Consider the following 23087-nt stretch of genomic DNA (forward strand, 5'->3'; position numbering starts at 1 on the left):
GATATATTTGGCGATTGCTTATTAGTATGGCTACTATGTTATCACTCCTAGGGCTTTTATCGTAAACCTTGGTGACATGCTCGATCGCTGGAGTAATGTTGTTTTCAAGTAAGCCGGTTCTTTTAGTATTTTTTCTCACTACGAATGCCAAATATGCAATATGAGATTTGAATGCCGTAGCTGCAGTTTAAAGTTCACATGGATAATATTTAAAATTAGTTGTAATGAACTTGGTTGATTGCCGTTCGATAAGGTGTTTTGAGGCATACTTTCTTATTTGTCTAATATCCAGTACTCCCTCTAATCCTGCATTTTTAAAATTAATTTAAACATCGCTGTTTTGTTAGAGTTTGATTAGCGTAATTACTGCATTCATTTACTATAGATGATGGGTAATTGTAAGTAACACACGTACCATTCTATATAAAAAAGATGGAATCTTTTTGGTCTACCTCCCTGGAATTAGTTTGATCATTACTCTGTATTAGGCTACTAGCCATGGTTTCTGCATCTTTTGTCATACTTAACATCTTGATTTGAAATAAGTCAAAGTACATCTGTTAAACTCGCTTAATAATGTGAGTTTTCTGTGTTGGATGTCAATTCTTATATTCTTTTTTCTTGCTACAAGGCTTCCCGAAGATTGTTTAAAAATCAGAGTAGTGAAGCTTTTTTTTCCCTTCAGATGGAAATTCATCATTCAGGCAATCACCAATTCAAATTTCCAAGAACAAACTCAACTTCTAGGTATATTTCATTGACCTTCTACCATTTTTGGGCATTCAGCCACTAATCCACTTTTAATTTGCTAATTTCTTATTGATGTTCTCCTTGATGCTACTATTTCTATACATTTAAATTGTTTTCCTAGAGATATATAAGCTCTTAGTTTAAGGGCGATACTGATATTTTCCTACATCAAATATGCTTCTCCACTTTTGCTCCTTCATTGATTATTGGATTCAAAGCTTAATTTTGAAGAACTTTTGACACATCTCACTTTTTTGGTGTCATGTCTAGGATTGATTTTAGCTCTGTTTGTATTTGATGCAGTTCTTGTTTCCGTTTTCATTATGGGACATCTGAGAAAAACATTTTTGTGCTAATAACAAGGTAAGACTGCATAATCTGTTCCTTGTACTCCACCATTTGTATGAGATTTTAAGGCCTTAGAGTAATATTGAATAATTTTCATTGATGACATTGTAAGCCAAAGATATTAACTTGGATGAATGGTTGTTGATCATTTAGGTTGGCCATTTTAGTTTGGTAGATTTTTGTGTAACTGTTAGTACACTTGGCTTCATTTCACTTTGCCCATCTTAATATCCACCATATCTCTTGATGTTAATAACTACATACATACATGCATACAATTTACATTTTACTTTGGTTTCACATTTATATATATGATTTACTCTCTTTTAAAAGGTTCTTCTATTTATATTCTTGTCTCATTGTTAATTGTTTTACATTTTGTTAGACACTGTGAAAGAACTGTTTGATGTTAGTTGATCCTAAAATTGTGATCTCTTTCGTTTCCGTGTTTCGTACAGGTTTCGGAACAACATGAGTATAAGTTTACTGGACTTCATTCATAATTGTCATGTAGCAAATAATGTGAGGGTATCTGATTATGTCCATATAGTTGAGTGTATATGTCAGTGAAGTTTGCAAAACTTTGGCATGTATTCTCAGCTATGATACTTTGGTTATTATCAGATTTTGTTTTTCTATTTTATTTTATAATATTTTTGCTTGATGTTTTTCTGAATATGAATATTGATGATGAGTGCAGGCTGTTTTTCGAATACAGGTTGTTGTTCGAATATGTATGATTATGATTTCTACACATCATCCTCGTGAAAGAGTTCAACTATGTTGGCACAAGTTGTATCCTACTTTGATGACTGCTGAAGGCAAGAAAACTGTATGGATCCTGCAAGTGATCCGAAAATAAAGGCCAATACCACTGTTAGACACACTGCCATATGCTTTGATCGTCTTATGCTAGGCCTGAACTCATCCCTGACTTCATTCGTTGCTATAGTAGATTGGTCTCGTATCCTCACTCTTTTGTTTCTCCCTTTGTATTCGCATGTTGTTCAGTAGCTATAATTATTCTATTGTCATGACTATATATAGTGGATGATGCACGATAATCTCACTGATACTCCTGAGTATGAAATTAGTATTTGTGATAAGCCGCCTATACGCTTTCATCAATCCTCACATTCACTTGTTATTTGAGTAATACTGTTGAGTATGAAATTAGTATTTGTGATAAGTTATACATTATATGGCTCTTTGACAGGATATTTGAATAGTGATGCTATTCGACTTACATTTGAAGACGACGGGTGGCTTTCTACAGGGGATATAGCGAACTTCGATCATGGTGGTTACTTGTACATACTTTAAATACAAAGGTTTCCATGTATCTTTCTTACTTCATTCATCGAGAATTTGACAGTTATATATACAATTATCGCAACATTTGATGATCCATGACTCTCTCCCTATAGTATAAATCTTTTGATCAATTTTGTATGCAGATTGCCTCATTTGGAATCTGTTTTGATGTCAGCTAAAATACTTGATGGTGCTGTAAGAGGGTAAGCCCTACACTTGTTATACACTTATAAATACTATCTATTTTACTTAGATTCAGGACACAGTTTTGCTGAACTTGACATTACTTCGCTGTTTTAGACATGGAAAGCCTATGTTGAACCTGTTGTGAGCATATGATGAACTGTGAGCCATTCCAAGCTAAAAACTCAGCGCATTGTTGCGAGTTAGAAGGAGCTCAAATATAAGGAACAAACGAGGAGTATTACACAATTATGTTTAGTTTTTTTTTAATTAAATTTTGTATCTTACTATTATTACTCAGTCAGAAGTCATCATTATTCATTACAGGCATCTTTTTATGTGTAGATCTAATAATATTTATGTTCAAAACACATGTATATTTGTAATTATGAATTATTAATATATAAATTATGGGTTTTGGAAGTGTAATTTTTTTTAATTGATTGCAACTTCCATTTGAGGCGTTTTCCCATAAGAAAACCGCCTCAAATGTAATTTTTTTTAATTAAAAAAAAATAATTTACATCGATTTTAGTCAATAAATGATGTAAATAGGGTGATATTTACATCGGTTCTTAATCAAAACCGATGTAAATTAGAATATATTAACATCGGTTATACATAGAAACTTATGTAATTTAAATGCTATTAACATCGGTTTTACCTAGTAAACGATGTAAATTATATACCGTTAACATCTGTAACGCCCCGTAATTTCGGACCGTTAATATATTTCGAAAATAATTTATTAATCAAATAAAAGTTGATATTTAAGTATTTATAGTAAAAATAATTCAAAGAAATATAATTTTATTATATTTTGAAGAAAAGTATTTATTTTGATAGTTTCGAAATGTTTAAAAATAGTTTAAACCGTGTAAAACTTTTTATTTCGAAATAAGGGCGTATCGGGGGGAAAATGACAATTCGTTTGAACATTGGGTAAACGAATTTGGAAATGGGTCGTATGAATACTCAATTTTCTTGTAATCTCGTGTTTAAAAACTTTGGTCTTGTCGGAATTTGCATTTGACTTACGGTTTTAATTATTATCGAAACGAGTCAAAACCGACTCGAAAAATCCCGACTCAAACCCGACTCCTTCCTTTCCTTTCTCCCTTTCACGCGTCAAACCCCCCTTCCCCTTTATTTTTTTTTTCTGATTTTCCTTGCTTCCATCGTCATCTTCAACATTCAAAACCAAAACACCATTTTCAACCAAAAATCAAGCTATTTTGGCCATAATTTCTTCGTTTCTTATCGGATTTTCACGAAATTTACCTTTCCGGAATCCCCTCGTCGAGATCTACAACTTGGTATAATTTAATTTCAGTTTTCTTGAAGTTGTTTTAAGATGAATTTTCGGTAATTTCGGTTTTAGGTACTTATTATTGTGTTTTAATTGTTTATTTAGGTGAAGAATTGGAGGACGAGTTCGGGGACTCGTATATTGTAGAGGATAGCGGCTAGTTGTTGTTAGGGTTTGGGTTTTTGAGGTGCTAATTGCTCATTTTCTAGCTTAAGGTAACATATTTCGAGTTACTCGACGAAAGATCGTCACATGCTTTGTTGTTTTTGTATGTTTGGTGATTTTTGTTTGGGTAGTAGTTTTCACATGTTAAAATTGTTGCATGCATGCTTAAATTATGCCTTTTGTTAGTTTAAATTAACAAAGTTGAATTGGGAACGATTAATTAGTGTTCAGACGGTCTTTTTCTAAACAAAAATGGAAAAATTGGTGGTGTAGGGGTGACGGCCAGCAGCCGGCAGGCCCACGGCAGCCCACGGCCGGCCTTGGGGTTGGCCCGGGTTGGTCCGTGCTTGTTTCGCGGTTTTTCGTACAATATTGGTCATTTTAGGTTGATTAATGTTATAATTAATATAAGTAACAAATGGGTAGTATTTTGAATTGAAGCATACTAGTAACAAAAATTATGTTAATGGTAAAATTGTGCTTATATTAATAGTTATCACATGTTAGGATAGTTTACAAAATGAAATTGTAATTAATAGGCTCAAAATGAATTTTATAGCGATAATTGTAATGTTTTGTTGATTGTCTTAAAATCGAGCCTTAGTCCCTTTGATCAAGCGATGTCGATTAATTGAGTGATTGGTCAGCCGCAATTTAACCCGTACCTGTCGCAGGGCTGGGGTTGCGGGTAAAAATTCGGTTGAATGAATTAGATAATCGGCCTTTTTCTTGTTTTAGGCCATTTATTATATTTTTGTCTCACATGTGTAATTAGTTGATTTAAGTAGCTTCTTATATTGTAGAAACGGCCCTAGATTCCCTGAAGCCTTTAACATGGTTATATTGTTAGAATTTGAAATTAGTATCGAATTCTTATTGAGGATATTGTTGGATTGTTTGCTGAATAGACATTTATATAGCCTTTCATATGATAGAATGTTAGAATTTATGTTGGTAAGTAGGACTTTTTGCCCTCTTATGGTTAAGTGGGTGTCTTACTTGACTTGTGTGGTGAGTCTTGTGTGGTGTGGGCTAAAGTATTCAAGCTGGGACTAGCTGGGACTAGGTCCTAGGTGAGTATTTCGGCCTTCATCATAGATAGGTCTTTATAGTCTTTGACGAGTATATGTTCACTGCTTGATAGCCTTTGTGTTCCTGACTAGTGGATTTATATCCAAGTTGGGGCATGACCTCAGTTACTTATTTTGATAGTAAGTGGTCAGCTTAAGTACTAGCCAACCCTTTGGTGGACTTCTTAGGGTACTCACTTCACTTTGTTTTAAAAAAAGTTGTGGGTCTTGGGTGCGGTGGTGTGTATCCACATGTCTAGGTCTGCGCAGATTTTAGGCTAGGGTTGTGTTGTCTCTTGGCCATGTTTTATTAATATTAACCGTTGAGCCAAGATACCGGTTCGATTACCTTCCCTACCTCGTGGTATAGACTCGAGTTACAAAGTGACTATTGACGGGACTAAGAACTTATGCCTGTCTTTGATATATTGCCCTGTCTTGTTTGATGATTCTATGAATCATAGAAGGTGAGATGCAAGCCGGCTATGGTTGATAGAGTTTGGATTACTATTTGTTATATGATTCACATGATAGTTTAGTTTGGTCAGTTTAGGGGTCATAGGTTAGATTACATGATAATTACATTGTTTATCATATTGTTTACATGTTACATTAATTTTGACGATTCGTGGCTTGGAGGACTCGAAGTTACTCCCCACTGAATTGTGGCTTTCGTGTTTGTATAAAATGCGATTGACAGGTCGTTGATGCTTTGTTGGGGTCACAGACGAGCTAGTGAGCAAGGAACCTTGGACCTAGTTTTGGCTATTCTATTAGTAAACCTTTTACCTTTTGGTTTTGTATATAATTTGAAGGGACATATGTCTCCCTTTTCTATTTTTGGTTTGTATCATTCTATTTTCTTATTTAGCTATGGCATGTAGAAAAGTTCGTTAGCATTGCAGGTTTTGGCACCCGCCTCTTGGGAATGTTGGAATGTTGTGATTGGTTTAGAAAATTTTTTGAAATTACAGGTTTTTGGCTAGTTGAACCAATTACAAATATATCCTACCAGTTTTTCTGTAGAATTTACGTAATTAATTAAGGCTAGAATTAAGGGTGTCACAACATCGGTTTTAGAACCGATGTTAAGGTAAAAATACTATATACGTCGCCTCCAGAAACATCGCCATAAAACCGATGTAAATGGGGCAAAATAACCGATGTCAATGGCACTTTTTCTACTAGTGTAATTAGTACCTTTCTACGGATTACAAAAATTATCAATCCACTCGTATAATCAACAATATGATTATAACTCAGATTGAGTATCGCTAAATACTCTAGATTGTTCTTACGTTAATAAGAAAAGTACAACGATAAATACTAATCTCACGTTATGCGAGTGAGTATAATATCTTTGTGTACTTAGTATCCTATAACGATTTCCTTTGAGTGATTGCCAAATATGATGCGCAACTTTTGTATAAGCAATTTGTAAAATAAGAATTAAAGCTCAAATAATTTTTGCTTAAATATTTTTCTCTTGAAAATTGTAGATGTGTGTCACAAATAATTGTTGAATGAAGAGAGGTATTTATAGTTGTTAGAAATTAGGGTTTAGAATATTCTGGAAGGTGTGAAATCCTAAATAACTTGACGAACAAGTAGGAGGCTAGGGTTTAGAGGTTTCGGCCTCTAGGGTTTCGGCCGGTCCAATATTGGGCTCTCATGAGTCCAATTTGGCCTCTACTTGTTTACAACAAATCGAGATAGAATAATAAAATGTCTAAATATGTGGACTCCTCAATTGCTCAAGCTTGAATTGAGGCATTTTATTGTAGATTTTATTATATTTATGCATTTTATTATACCAATTGAGGAGTCTATTGATCGAATTTTTGTAAGAATATGTGAATATACAGAATATTAAATATTACCATACACATAAGCAAGATATATCACGTAAAATAAACATTATTTAACATAATTAAACTTGCAACAAAACATACGGACACAATCGTACAATCTCATCTTCCTAGCCAGTCATTCAGGTTCCCAGACATAATTATGACGGATTTAATTATTGCTAATTAAACCAATCTCTAGTCTCAATAACTCAAAGCATTTTCTAGCTAACGGCTTAGTCAAGATATCAGCCCATTGCCTTTCGTTACTAAAAAATTCAAGTGAAATGTTGCCCTTCTCTACGTGATCTCGTAGAAAATGGTGTCTAATATCTATATGTTTGGTCCTCGAGTGCTGAGCAGGGTTCTTAGAAATTACTATAGCACTCGTATTGTCACACATAATAGGCATACGACCTACATTTATACCATAATCACATAGTTGTTGCTTTAACCAAAGTAATTGAGAACATACCTGTAATACCCGACTATTTTATATGGCATTATAATATTTAATTGGTTTTCGTTTTAAACACTAATTATTGTATTTGGTTTCATGGTAAATAGTCTATTAAATATTTTATTACCTTTTTTTTATTCCCTTTCACTCTTTGCTACGTCCATCTACCTTATTCTACCTACTCCTATTACTAAACCTAGATCTCAACATATATTACCATCATCTTATTTATTATACCAAAACCTTAACTTGGTTTTTTTGGCAACAATTGAGCCGTCAAAGTCCTTCATATAATCAAGCAATCAAGATTCAAGCATGAGCCTTTGTTTTCCTCTTTTTCATTCCTTGATCTTGTTTTCCTCAAAGGAGTACGTGCCTTTCAGTTGATTTGGAACAACTACCTGTTGGCTATCAGAGTCCTTGCTTTTCTTCGTAAGATGGAATTTTATATCAACCTTCTTTAATGATTTTGAGCAAACCAAATTCTTTTTGTCTATCGATAAGAGGGCGAATTGTTGTGGAATATTACTGAGCACCCAACTATTTGACTGCGGTATTGAGGTAGGGAAATACACTCGACTTATTATCGTTGTTGTTGAATTGTGTTGACTTGTTTGTGTTTCATATGACCAAACTGTGAACGTTGATTGGATTCGTGGTTGTTGATTCATGTTATGATTCATATCCTGGAACGTGCTTGACTGAATTGATCGTATTGAGTATATTATCACAACATTCGGTAACCGGCATGATTCTATGATTTACCAGTTCAATGATATACATATTGTGTTGCATTAATTTCTTGAGCATTCACATGCATTGGAGATGGAGGATGTTGTGGTGACGTGGTGTGGTGATGATGATGATGTTGTGATAAGGCCCAGGCGGGTTCTGCAGGACTTGCCCTGGTGTCCTCTGTTGTCTTTTGGCAGATCGGCTTCAATCGATATATAGTCTACCGGGGATCGGTATGGCTGGGTTGTCCGGGTTATGAGATATGAGTTGAGATGGAGATGGAGGTGACGGAGGAGCGTGCATATCATACTTTGTTGTTTCATTGTATTCCCTACTCAACCTCGTGGTTGACCCTGTGTATTCGTGAACACCTGCGACGATCCAAATATTGGGGAGCAGACTTGACAGGTTTATGAGATAGGATGGGAGCTTGATGGGCGTGAGACACTGGATCAGAAGACTTAGTAGCTAGATCATCATTTAGAAGACTTTCACTTTTATTTATGTTAGTTCTTTGTAATTTGATGTAAATGAGGTTTGTAAAAAGTTAAGTTAAAGAAATTATGTAATTTGCCTTGGAGTTTAATTTGTTATTCACTACCTCGGGAAACCGAGATGGTAACAGTCCGGTTTATTAGGGAATGTCTTGCTAGAGGCTCCTTTATAAATCGGGGTGTTACAAAGTGGTATCAGAGCGAACGATCCTCAGGCCTAAAAACAAATGAACAAAAATAATGAACATAGGAAGAGTCAAATAAAATGAACTCAGGCTAGTAACTGTTAGGAGCCCCCAGGATTGGAATGAGTTAGGGGCCCCCTCAAACCAAGCCACTGGCCCTTTCAGTCTAACCTGGTAACCCTTGAGTGATCCAGAGAGTGGGTAGTAACAAAATAAAGGATCAGACCTTGCCTATATTATACTAACAGTTTTGCAGGAGCGGAATGAGGTAAGTAATGATGTGATACACGGTTAAAGATGTGCTATGAAAGAATATGGTTAATATTGGCATGCTGACTTATTTGAATAATTGAGTGAAATTTTAGTGTATGGATGACATGAGTTGTGAATTATGAATTATATGATGATATGCATGCGGCTTTCTGATCCCTGAACCCTTAGGTAGAGATATAATATAATGATATGTTTAATGAGTTGATCATAGAGGCACCCTAAGCTATAGCTACCTAAGAGGTTAGATGTAGGAGGGATATGACCCTGATTGACTGGAATGGTTAGTAGAGCCAACCAGGCTATGTTGTTACAGGATGAAGAATCAAGTTAAGCCCTATGTGTAAAACTAGTAGACCGAAACGGGTGTCGTGTCCATTGATAATTGTTTTGCTGTTATTCTAAGTGTGTATATACTTCTTGTTGAATGTCTTATTCTTTGCAAGAGTTTACTGTTTTGCTTACTAGGCAAATGTGATCGAATTTTGAGATTTATGATTGTTATTATTTTACTAATTGCCTTAGCAATCCATGTCTAGTGGTATGTGGAATGTGTTGCCCTAAGCCATGAATGTATATAGTTGTGTGTTGAAAATTTCATGCCAATTTTTACGTCTAATTATATACATTTAATTTAGTTATAAGGTTAGTATTCAATAAGTAACACCTTAGTGATTTCTAGGATATATTTTCGTATTTAAATAAGTTGTGATTGTTACGATGAGAAACTAATGCATTGTCTATACATACATGATTATTGAGTTATTTAGTTGATTTTATTTTCGGTTTCGCAATCTTTACCGTTTTCTAGATGGCAATTACATGTATATGGTGCAACGTGATTTCTATGCCTCAAATGATATGTAACATGTGTTGGAGGAAGAATGGTTGTGTGATAATGTGAAGTAATTTAAAGGAACCAAAAATTTTAATAAATTCCAGAACGTTACCTTGTTTGTACAGGCCGCCATTTAAAATGTGTTCTCTATATGATGGTGAAAATTTTATGTGTGATAACATTCTGATTTAGCTTTTCAATGCTTTTAGTTTCATGCTAATATGAATTATATTTTGAGAGAAATAAATATTTTAGTTGAGTGGTCGATCATTATGCACGATTCTGTTTCGACCCATGTTTTTGAAAAAGAAACCATTTAAAACGTGTTTATTGTTTATGCATAATTCCAACTCTACTGTTTAGAATATTCATTCACGTTTTCAAAATGATAAGCCACGTAAAATCTTAACGAGTCGTTATTTAATAGTGATTTTTGCAAGTTGCCCAATTTTCTGTCTAATTGCTGTAAAAATTTTTTGTTCCGACCAACTGAGTTGTAAAATTTGTTATAAATAAATTCCTTAAGCTTTACAATTGATTCTCTTTCCAATGATTAGTTAATTCATTATATTTCCTAAAAACGATAATAGCTCGCGAAATAGCTAAGCGGTTATTTAATTATGAATTTTGAAAGTTGTTGCATGATGTTTGATTGTTGAAATTGTAAGTTATGTGAGTTTCATATAAAAGTTTAATCAAATATGAATTATGTGATGTAACCATGTAATACTCTGATATGAATTCTATAGCATGAACGGTAGGCATATGATATGAGTATGAACCTTGTTATATGATAATGTAATCTTATTTGTTTCGGTGAGTTTTATGTAAAGTAGTCTCAATTATACAAACGCTACTACATTACTTGAATTTTGCCTAGTGTCTTTCTCTAAACCTGATTTGCAAAAATATGGATTTTACTTCTATGATATGATTACTGATATGAAATATTTTAATTCGTCAAGTATGAACTATGAGTTAGTTGATTGTCTACATTGATGTAAATGTGTTAATTTGGTGTCAAAGCATCCAAGTATTTGTTACCTTGATTTTGTGTAATGCGTAGCATGAAATTGACAAGTGTGTTTTGTTGCTTGAAAAGTCGGATGCTAGTTGTCAGTATAGAGTAATTAGCTTATCAGACGAATTGTGTCTATTGTTTCAGTAATCTTCTTGAACATTGGATGTGGAACATTATAATGGGCTTACGGGGACGTAACCATGTTTTAAGGAGGATAGGATTGTAAAATCTTGATGGTTTACGATCTGGCTAAGTGGTATGTTATGATTGGCTGACTGAGAATTGACCAGGCATGGAGTCTGCTGTTTTAATTTGTTATTATTCGGTCAATGTTGTGGTTCTTTAAGTGCCACATACTACATCGTATGTTCAACTTTGGGGACAAAGTTTCTTAAGGGGGATAGAATATAACACTTCGCGTTTTAGAGCTTATGTATATGTACTACTTGTGTTTGTCTTATGCTTGTGGATATTTGGTTATCGTTACGGGGTGGCGCGTTTCTTTTAAGGGAGAAAGAGTGTAATACTCCTAATATTTTTAATATTTTCGTTAAGCTGGTATTGCTATTTTTATTAAAAACTGATTTATTTATATTATTTTACTATCTTAAAGTCCTAGCAACATTAGTTAAGCCGGAAATCCAACTTCTTTTTCTTATTTATAATCACGGTTACAATTCTATATATATATATCAAACCCTACATTGTATATAATCTAACATTAATCCTAAGTCTCCTCCTAATGCCGCCTAACCCCTCATATGCTCCTACCCTCACCACGTACTGCATTATATTGGCCAAACTTTACCTTGTCATTTTATTCATTTTCGAAAAGTTTACGTTCGAGGACGAACTTTGTTTTAAGGAGGATGGAATGTAATACCACTCGAAGTTTTAAACTGGTTTTATTTTTCTAAATTTAAACTTCGGGGACGAAGTTCCTTTTAAGGAGGGAAGATTGTAATACCCGACTATTTTATATGGCATTATAATATTTAATTGGTTTTCGTTTTAAACACTAATTATTGTATTTGGTTTCATGGTAAATAGTCTATTAAATATTTTATTACCTTTTTTTTATTCCCTTTCACTCTTTGCTACGTCCATCTACCTTATTCTACCTACTCCTATTACTAAACCTAGATCTCAACATATATTACCATCATCTTATTTATTATACCAAAACCTTAACTTGGTTTTTTTGGCAACAATTGAGCCGTCAAAGTCCTTCATATAATCAAGCAATCAAGATTCAAGCATGAGCCTTTGTTTTCCTCTTTTTCATTCCTTGATCTTGTTTTCCTCAAAGGAGTACGTGCCTTTCAGTTGATTTGGAACAACTACCTGTTGGCTATCAGAGTCCTTGCTTTTCTTCGTAAGATGGAATTTTATATCAACCTTCTTTAATGATTTTGAGCAAACCAAATTCTTTTTGTCTATCGATAAGAGGGCGAATTGTTGTGGAATATTACTGAGCACCCAACTATTTGACTGCGGTATTGAGGTAGGGAAATACACTTGACTTATTATCGTTGTTGTTGAATTGTGTTGACTTGTTTGTGTTTCATATGACCAAACTGTGAACGTTGATTGGATTCGTGGTTGTTGATTCATGTTATGATTCATATCCTGGAACGTGCTTGACTGAATTGATCGTATTGAGTATATTATCACAACATTCGGTAACCGGCATGATTCTATGATTTACCAGTTCAATGATATACATATTGTGTTGCATTAATTTCTTGAGCATTCACATGCATTGGAGATGGAGGATGTTGTGGTGACGTGGTGTGGTGATGATGATGATGTTGTGATAAGGCCCAGGCGGGTTCTGCAGGACTTGCCCTGGTGTCCTCAGCTGCGAGCTGGCAGATCGGCTTCGGTCGATATATAGTCTACCGGGGATCGGTATGGCTGGGTTGTCCGGGTTATGAGATATGAGTTGAGATGGAGATGGAGGTGACGGAGGAGCGTGCATATCATACTTTGTTGTTTCATTGTATTCCCTACTCAACCTCGTGGTTGACCCTGTGTATTCGTGAACACCTGCGACGATCCAAATATTGGGGAGCAGACTTGACAGGTTTATGAGATAGGATGGGAGCTTGATGGGCGTGAGACACTGGATCAGAAGACTTAGTAGCTAGATCATCATTTAGAAGACTTTCACTTTTATTTATGTTAGTTCTTTGTAATTTGATGTAAATGAGGTTTGTAAAAAGTTAAGTTAAAGAAATTATGTAATTTGCCTTGGAGTTTAATTTGTTATTCACTACCTCGGGAAACCGAGATGGTAACAGTCCGGTTTATTAGGGAATGTCTTGCTAGAGGCTCCTTTATAAATCGGGGTGTTACAATACCAGTCCAGCAGATACATACTCGGCTTCAGCAGTAGACATTGCAATTGAATTTTGTTTCTTTGATCCCCATGTGATGATACAAGGTCCAACAAATGGTGCATACCCAGAAGTGCTTTTCCTATCTAAAGAGCATCCTACATAATCTGCATCTGAATACCCTACTAGATCGAAATTACACTCAAGTGGATACCATAAGTACAAATTTGATGTACCAATTAAATATCTCAAGATACGTTTAACTGCAATCATATGTGACTCTTTAGGACACGATTGATATCGCGCACAGACACATACATTATACATTATATCAGGATGACTTGCAGTTAAATATAAAAGTGAACCAATCATACCTCGATATGTAGTCTCATCAACACACTTACCATGTTCATCTATAGTCATCTTCTTATCAGGTACCATAGGTGTATCGTAAGATTTTGCATTTTCCATACCGAATTTTCGAATTAGTTCCTTGATATATTTCTGTTCGTGAATCTTTATACCATCCTTTGTTTGTTGAATTTGTAAACCTAGAAAGTACTTCAATTCTCCCATCATGCTCATTTCAAACTCAGAAGTCATTAGATCTGAAAAATACTTACACAATTTTTCATTAGTAGAACCGAATATTATATCGTCTACATAAATTTGCACAACAAGTAAATTAGAACCCTCTGATTTTAGGAACAAGGTTTTATCGATAGATCCTCTTTTAAAATTATTTTGTAATAAAAACTTGGATAATCTGTCATACCATGCCCTTGGAGCTTGTTTCAAACCATATAAAGCTTTGTCTAATTTATAAACGTGGTTTTGAAACTTGCTATCTAAAAATCCGGGAGGTTGTTCTACATAAACTTCTTCTTCCAAATAGCCATTAAGAAATGCAGTCTTAACGTCCATTTGGAATAATTTCATTCCTTTATGAGCAGCAAAGGCAATAATGAGACGGATAGCCTCAAGTCTTGATACGGGTGCGAAGGTCTCGTCATAATCGATCCCTTCTTGTTGATTGTAGCCTTGGACAACTACTCGTGCCTTGTTTCTTGTAATAAGTCCTGCATCGTCCAGTTTATTTCTAAACACCCATCTTGTACCAATAACAGTTCGATCACTAGGTCGTGGCACTAAGTGTCATACCTTATTGCGTTCGAATTGTTGAAGCTCATCTTGCATAGCAGTTATCCAATCAGGTTTAGCAAGAGCTTCTTTGATATTGGTAGGTTCAATGGTTGACAGAAAAGAGAAGAACGAGCAGAAATTATTCAAGGACCTTCTAGTTTTAATGCGTTGTTCTAGATCCCCTAGGATTTTGTCCAAAGGGTGGGAGCTTTGATATTTCCACTTTTTGAGAACTCTAGGCTCATTATCATTTGATGAACTCGCACCATCTGCAGACGAGGAATCATGATTTGTCCTCCCTGAGTTAGACTTGGGATTTTCTTCAAAAGTATCACTAACTTCATTAGAATTATCATGATTTGGATCGGAAGTTACAACATCATTAGGTATAACTTCAAGATCTTTTTCCTTATTTAAGGAAGGGTCAATAGTATCATTAACTACAGACTCATCAATTCCCTTAGGATTGTTTGCAGAGTTATCTAGTTCATCATTGATACCTTGAATATCTTCATCTTCATTTAAAGGATCATTTCTTGCTAAAAAGAAATCGGGCTCATGTGGATCCTCATCTTCTTGTTCAACTTTATCAAACACATTATCTTCGTCAAAGCGAACATGAAAACTTTCTTCTATGTGCAAGGTTCTTTTATTGAACACTTTGTAAGCTTTGCTAAGATACGAATATCCAAGAAAAACAGCTTCGTCACTTCGGGGGTCAAATTTTCCTAAATTGTCTTTTCCATTATTGTGAACAAAGCATTTGCTCCCGAAGCAACGGAGATGTGATATATTGGGTTTTCTCCCTCTTAAAAGTTCATAGGGAGTCTTTTTCAAAATTGGTCGGTTTATAGCTCTATTATGCACATAGCATGCGGTACTAACAACTTCTGCCCAAAAACTTCTACGAAGGCCACTACACAAAAGCAAAGTACGAGCCATATCCTCTAGAGTTCGATTCATACGTTCCACGACACCATTTTGTTGTGGGGTACATGGTGCGGAGAAGTTATGCCCCACACCATTTTCCCTACAAAATTCTATAAACAATTGATTATCAAATTCCGTGCCGTGATCCTTCTGAATCGAAATTAGCTTTTTATCATATTTATTTTGGGCAAGCTTCATTAATGCCACAAATTCATCGAAAGTTTCATCTTTAGAGGAAAGAAATATTGGCCAGACATACCTTGAGTAATCGTCGACTAGAACAAATATATACTTTGATCCACCACGGCTTCTAACTTTCATAGGTCCACATAAATCCATGTGTACCATCTCAAGTGGTCGTTTAGTGCTAACTACTCTTTTAGGTTTAAATGAGGATCTAACATGTTTGCAGCGGGCACATGAGTCACACATTTTCTCTAGCTCGAATTTAATCGAGGGCAAACTTTCAACTAAATCCATAGACTTAAGTTTCTTTAAAATAGTTGGACTAATGTGTGCAAACCTCTTGTGCCACAAGCAAGACTCATCTAGGGTTACTTTCATACACGAGAAAGAATTTGTATTGACAACATTTAAGTCAATCATATACACATTCTTCCTACGGTGACCCTCAAGTAAAACATTACTAGTACCTTCAATTATGATACGACAAACATCGGCATGAAAAACAACTTTGTTACCTTTGTCACATAATTGAGAAATACTAAGTAAGTTATGTTTAAGACCACTTACCAGATATACGTTATCGATTGAATGAGAGGTTGAAATTCCAATTTTTCCTACTCCAATAATCCTACCCTTCTTGTTATCTCCAAAAGTAACTTTGCCACCAAAGAAGGGCTCTAGTGAAAGAAAAAGATTTATGTCTCCTGTCATGTGTCTCGAGCATCCACTGTCGAGATACCATAGATTATTTTCTTTCACTACTTCCTACAAATGAGTCAAATATAGCTTTTAGGTACCCAAGCTAAGTTGGGTCCTCTATGGTTAGTGACTCTGTAGATTTGATCCTTTCTAACCCATACTTGTCTTATTGTTCTTTTGGCTTTAACATTGGGTTGTCTTGGTCTTTGTCTAACAATCGGAACATAAGGTACTCTAGGTTTTGTTCTAACAAAAGTAGCTCTGGGTCTTATACATTCATGAGACACTCTAGGTTTAGTGTTATGAACTTTAGACTTGAATGTATGCTTTTGATTCTCATTTATTTTGTCTGATTTTGGAGGAACAGATGAGTAATCGAAAGCCATTTCATAAGTCCATCTAAACTCATTATTACGTTCTTCATTGTTAGATTCATCTATAGTTGAGACATCATCTTCCACTATGAAATCACAAGTCTTAACAGATTCGACATGTAACACCCCCACACTCCAAGTGCCTTACCAGGACCACTCAGGTATAAGGATGCCACCATCTCGGTTACCCGAGGCATGATATTCATAAGACAATAACGAAATAACTTTAAAAGTAAATAAAGTTTAAAGTGATTACATAGCAATACCAAACTGATAAAAAGAAATACAAGATCCTCAGACGGTCTACTGCTAAAACTATCAAAGCTATAAAACATCGTCTGACACAGCGAAAGACTTCAGAATCGCCATGTGATGACTCATCCCGACTATCCCATACGCGTCACATCATACCGCTCAATAACCGCTCACCACCCCGAATGGATCACCACAGTTTTTAAAACATTTAAACGGGTCAGTACTAATCACACAACTTATATATATCAACAATAAGATAAACAGGACAACTTAACCGTCACACACATAACCACACCAATTCCAACAATCTCAATCACCGATCGTCCACGGACCACCCGCGATGGGGGACCGCACCGTACCCACCAAATCCCCGCTCCTCATAATGAGCGATAACCCTGTCCATTAATGTGCACATCCCTTCTGTGGCGGGTTCCACAGAAGGCGAAACTAGGGCATGAAGCCACTCCCGCAAGTGACCCCACTCAGCCGAGGCCACGCCTCGCGAACCATAGACAACGATCACAACCACAATCACAATACAATTACTATATCAAACAACCAAACACAACACATCAACCAATATCCCATTATGGGAGTAATACTGAGTAGGAAATCCTACCTGGAACAGCAACACAATCAGACGGTCTCAACAGCTGTATCACAAATCCTTTTCTACGAATCCTCCTCCTAACATATAATCACATAATTACTAACAATCACAAAACTAACACAAAACCCCCAATCCCAAAATTAGGGTTTAACGAAACTTGACGAAATACTATAAAATTGGTATGTAGATCTTACCCTCGACGCAAGGATCACAAAGGTATAAAGAACGATGGAATCCGACCTTCAAGCTCCGGGATTTGTCAACAACACGGATGAATGCGAAGAACGTAACTTGAATCTCCCTTTTAATGTTATTAGGTTTGTAAAAGTGTATTATGAAAGTGACGGAAAGATTTATATATTAATCCGTGTTATTAACTAAACCCGTCGAATTATCACTCGCTAACCGAGCTACTCGATCGAGTAGCTAAGGTACTCGATCGAGTGCCCCCTTACTCGATCGAGTATCCTAGTTACTCGATCGAGTACCCAACAGGTCAGAAACTATTTTAAAACGCAACTCACCCTTACTCGACAGAGTAAGGCCTACTCGATAGAGTACCCAAAGACTCATAAATACGGAGTATTACAGTCTTCCCTCCTTAAAAAGAACTTCGTCCCCGAAGTTCAACCCATACATAAAAACAAACATACTAACTCGGTCAAGACGCAACAAAGCTACTAAGAACTCAAAACAAAACCCCATCTTACAGAACATGAAACCATGAACTCTTAACACCAACTCTACCAACTATTCCTACCTCCTCACCTCGCTCACGATGTCGTATCAACTACATCATAAACTCTCCCGACACTAACTCCATACATAACAACCTAGCTCCTTAATACATTATCCAGGGCCAATCCAATATCAAAATACCCATCACATCAAACGGAATGTTACATTCTACCACCCTTAAAAGGAACTTCGTCCTCGAAGTTTACTTACACTCATAAACATCATCACGCCACTATCAAAACTCTCGAACTCCTAAACATCACACTACTACAAGCACGGCCATGGCCTTTTAACAACATCAACCACAAAACAAATCCCTCCTTTACGCTATGCTAACACTCTACTTCCAATTATTTTACAACATGCACAACCATGAAACTCACTTTTATCGCATCCTACTCCTCTTTAGATAAATGTTACGTCCTCGTAACTCACTAATACTAAATCCTTAGCCATATCATCTCATTATCCTCATCACCACCGCATGTCAAAGATAACCGCCTATAACCTCATTTCTATAACCATTCCTATTTCCAAGGTTCTCTTACTTAAACAGTTCTCCCACCTCACTTCACTCGGCACACCACTTAACCTATACCACAAAATCTTTAACATAACCAAAACTTCACTTGTTCCCTATTACCGCAACATGACACACCTCTCTATATAAACTATATAAAACGCTTATCGCCAAAAGCATAACTCACGATCCACACTTGTTACGTACACTCACACTAGATCCTCAAGTTCCTTTCTTTCATTACCGCAAGACTCATACATAACTTAACACGACACTTATTATTCAACACCCTACACTCACTGTCTCAACAAAGGATTATGAACCACCTGCCTATATCAGATCATTACCACACCTGTTCTACGAATCACTTGCCATGACTATGACTACCGATGCCTCATCTTAAAACATGATCAAAAGTACCATAACAACTTCTGACAACTGTGTCCCATCAACAGAATGTCACTATAACATGACAACAACGAAAACATATACAACTCTCTTTCATATCATACTCTACCCTCATTCCAAAACTTAACTGGTAAGAAACATCGATAACAAAACAACTGTCTATCTGTACAAACTGAGACTCACAGGAAGAAACATCAAACAAAACAACAATCTATGTATGACTGGTATGTACTTTCGAAACCCGAATCATAATCATTCCGCCTACTCCACCACAACCGGTGACGACATCACAACACCGCCACCAACAGCCACACCGCAGTGCGAAAATACCCGCATCACAACACTATATATCGTGCCCGGATCACCACCCGAGGCACCACAACCACGTCGATAGTCATCACAACTTACACAATCCCATAAGCACTGACTCAACTTCTCGGACAAGAAAAACTTACTCAAACCCACTTTATTAAATCACAACGCAACATATTATATGGATAAACAGATAAGCACCTCATGAACATCATCTCCACCATTTCACGGAATACGCATGTGTTGTCAATACACCTAAAATTATAACTAGCCATGCCAAATCAATCAAATTATTACCTTTTTAGCCTCATTCCATCAGATTGTCGTACCCTACATATATCACAAACATTCATATAACATCTTTATAACTATCACACCATACCGCTTCTCGTGAGGTCAGAACCTCACACAAACATTTATACACATCATAGACCCATAATCACATCCAACTAGTCAATCCTGATCACGTAAGTTACCACTCGATAAAGGTTACCTGTCGCCCGAGCTTAACTCATATGCCCCTCATAACATATTTTCCCATTCGCATAACCATCACCTCATGCCATACCATTAATATTCAACCACTAGCGCTCGCCTCATATAACCACATCTTATACTCCCTTACAACCATACATATCAATCCGGCCTTTGTAAAATCAACCTCTCTAGGACTGCTGTCTTTCTTATCTATCATCACCCTTAACCACTAGTGACAACACCACAATACCACCACTGCTCGTATATCCAACTTCTTACACTCATATCAAAACAACACGGTTTTTCTCCTATCTTTGGTTAACATCCCCAAATAAAGAACATCAAACCCATCAACAAAATTACCTCAACGTTATTCCCAATATTATATTAATTGTATCGTCATCTAACTTTCCACCAAAATTCTCATATCGTGCAGATATTCTACCAACTTCTTATTCCCTTAATTCCTCAAAACCCATGAATAATCATGTTGTCCCGAGACTCCTATGTAACCGTTAACTCAAATCCCCATGATAGTATCATACATCTTGAGGATTCCTTACTTTTATATCACATAACTCCGGTCAACAGTTTTCCTAGTTTTACTCCCCTCATTCTTTTCTTTTACACTCGACAAAATCAATTAACCATAAAACTCCTTATTACTTCTTCTTAACTCTTTAGTGTTCCGGTTGCTTTCTCATTGCTCCAAGACTCACATCCCATTATTTATATCGATATCATCTCATTCTTTCTTACCATGGATCTTCTCTTATTATGCTATCACTCACACTTGCCACTAATCTATCCATAAAATCAACGTTCACTGTTCAAACAATTGCATCTCCTTCGTACATCTCTAGAAATCAAAATTTATTTCATACCGTTAAATGCCCAAAGAAATCACACGTAGTTTCACCTCTTAATAAACCAAATCTTCCAAACTCACTCACTGTCTACAAATCCACCTCGCGACATGTCTCCACAAAGTTCACTATATACCACTCTTCTCAACCCCTTTAAAACGAACTTTCACTATGTATATTCTTAACCCACACGACTCCTAACCATCCCCCTCCATGATTCTTTACACATCTCAAGGTGCCACCATTTGCGTCCCTCATTTCAATCTTTTCATTCTCACGTTCCATAAACTCACATCATCCCTTGCCCACATTCATTTACTTTTACATTACTCAACATACAAACATATCGCTCATCTCATCTCACAAAACATGCTCTATGTCTCTATAAACCATACCAATCTTCCTTTTCTTTTTCCACTATCTATCACAACACATATAACTCATGTCCTCCAACCGAACTCCTACTCACTACAGGTGCCACTCACTACACCATAAGATTGGGTAACTTACGTATCAAGACCAACATACATGTAAAACAATGCATAAAGAAGCAAAATAACAACTTTGAATTAAACATAATATGCAACGAATGTCAAAAGATAAGCATATGACCCAAAACAGGGGTCATTAGATCGAGTACAGGCCAGCCTTACTCGATCGAGTAGGTGAAGATCAGAAGCACGTAAAACAAATCACCAGGGCTACTCGATCGAGTAACTAACGTACTCGATCGAGTTCTCCCTTACTCGATCGAGTACCAAGGCTACTCGATCGAGTACCCCAATTCTCAGCACTGTCCAGTTTTCGTAAAACAGTCATAACTCACTTATTACTTGGTCGTTTTGGGCGTGTGACCTATCGTTAGAATCGTAAAAGGACAAGCTATCACCTCCAATTGGAATCAAATCAAAATCATTTATGCATCTCAAGTTATAACAATTTAAAGACAACCTCTTTATAAACGAAAAACACAACTATTGATTTTTACTTCCCAAACGACTTAAACAACAACAAGGTAGACAAAACGACTCAGTACTCATAAAACCAGTATTGCTAATCTCATGTTACCATCTTCAAAAATCAAGCAACAACATCCATCATGCACATATATTATTTAACTCATTAGTCATGTACTAACCGCATACTTTAAATTTTATAACTTTTCGTAACACAAAACATTCTCATACATTACAAATCCTATCTCCATGTTACTAATACAACAACATTACAAATACACTTCGTCACCTAAACATATTCATAATCACAAAATTCATATTCTCATGCAATTGCTACTCCATCTTTTCCAATCAATTCATCCATTTCCAACACATTACTCATCATTCTCATACACTTTTTTAACAATTCTAACCAACATTGTAAACCAACTATCATGCAACATGCTTTCAATCAACAACATACGAAATCACATCATCACCATTTTTTCTACACATTCCTCACTCTCAACATACATACATCCACTGATTCATGCCACACATCACTACATAGGTACACAATACACAAGGTAAACACATAGCGATCCCGACTCATATCCCATAGTGACCGGTTCAAAATTGTAGGGCAAGTTCGCGACTTTAGGACGTCTCCCAAGTCTTTGCAATAGCTCCTACAACCTTTACCCCGGGTTCATTTTAATTGACTCCCTATATTCATTGGATTCATTGGTTACAGGTTTCAGGATCGTCGCTCTGATACCATTTGTAACACCCCCACACTCCAAGTGCCTTACCAGGATCACTCAGGTATAAGGATGCCACCATCTCGGTTACCCGAGGCATGATATTCATAAGACAATAACGAAATAACTTTAAAAGTAAATAAAGTTTAAAGTGATTACATAGCAATACCAAACTGATAAAAAGAAATACAAGATCCTCTGACGGTCTACTGCTAAAACTATCAAAGCTATAAAACATCGTCGACACAATTGAAAGACTTAATCGCCATGTGATGACTCATCCCGGCTATCCCATACGCGTCATCATCATACCGCTCAATAATCGCTCACCACCCCGAATGGATCACCACAGTTTTTAAAACATTTAAACGGGGTCAGTACTAATCACACAACTCAATATATATCAACAATAAGATAAAAAGACAGCTTAACCGTCACACACACAACCACACCAATTCCAACAATCTCAATCACCGATCGTCCCTTTGGACCAGCCCGCGATGGGGGACCGCAGCCGTACCCACCAAATCCCCGCTCCTCATAAT

General features: G+C 36.1%; 1 long non-coding RNA gene across 1 annotated transcript; it reads left to right on the forward strand.

Moving 5' to 3' along the window:
* Positions 1-3592: 3592 nt before the first annotated feature.
* On the forward strand, positions 3593-5976 carry LOC141594178 (uncharacterized). The gene is made up of 3 exons (XR_012522035.1): positions 3593-3911; positions 4010-4119; positions 5840-5976. It is a non-coding gene; the product is annotated as an uncharacterized LOC141594178 (long non-coding RNA).
* The last annotated feature ends 17111 nt before the right edge of the window (positions 5977-23087 follow it).

The sequence above is a fragment of the Silene latifolia genome, chromosome 8 (genome assembly GCF_048544455.1).
Source record: "Silene latifolia isolate original U9 population chromosome 8, ASM4854445v1, whole genome shotgun sequence".
Classification (NCBI taxonomy): Eukaryota; Viridiplantae; Streptophyta; class Magnoliopsida; order Caryophyllales; family Caryophyllaceae; genus Silene; species Silene latifolia.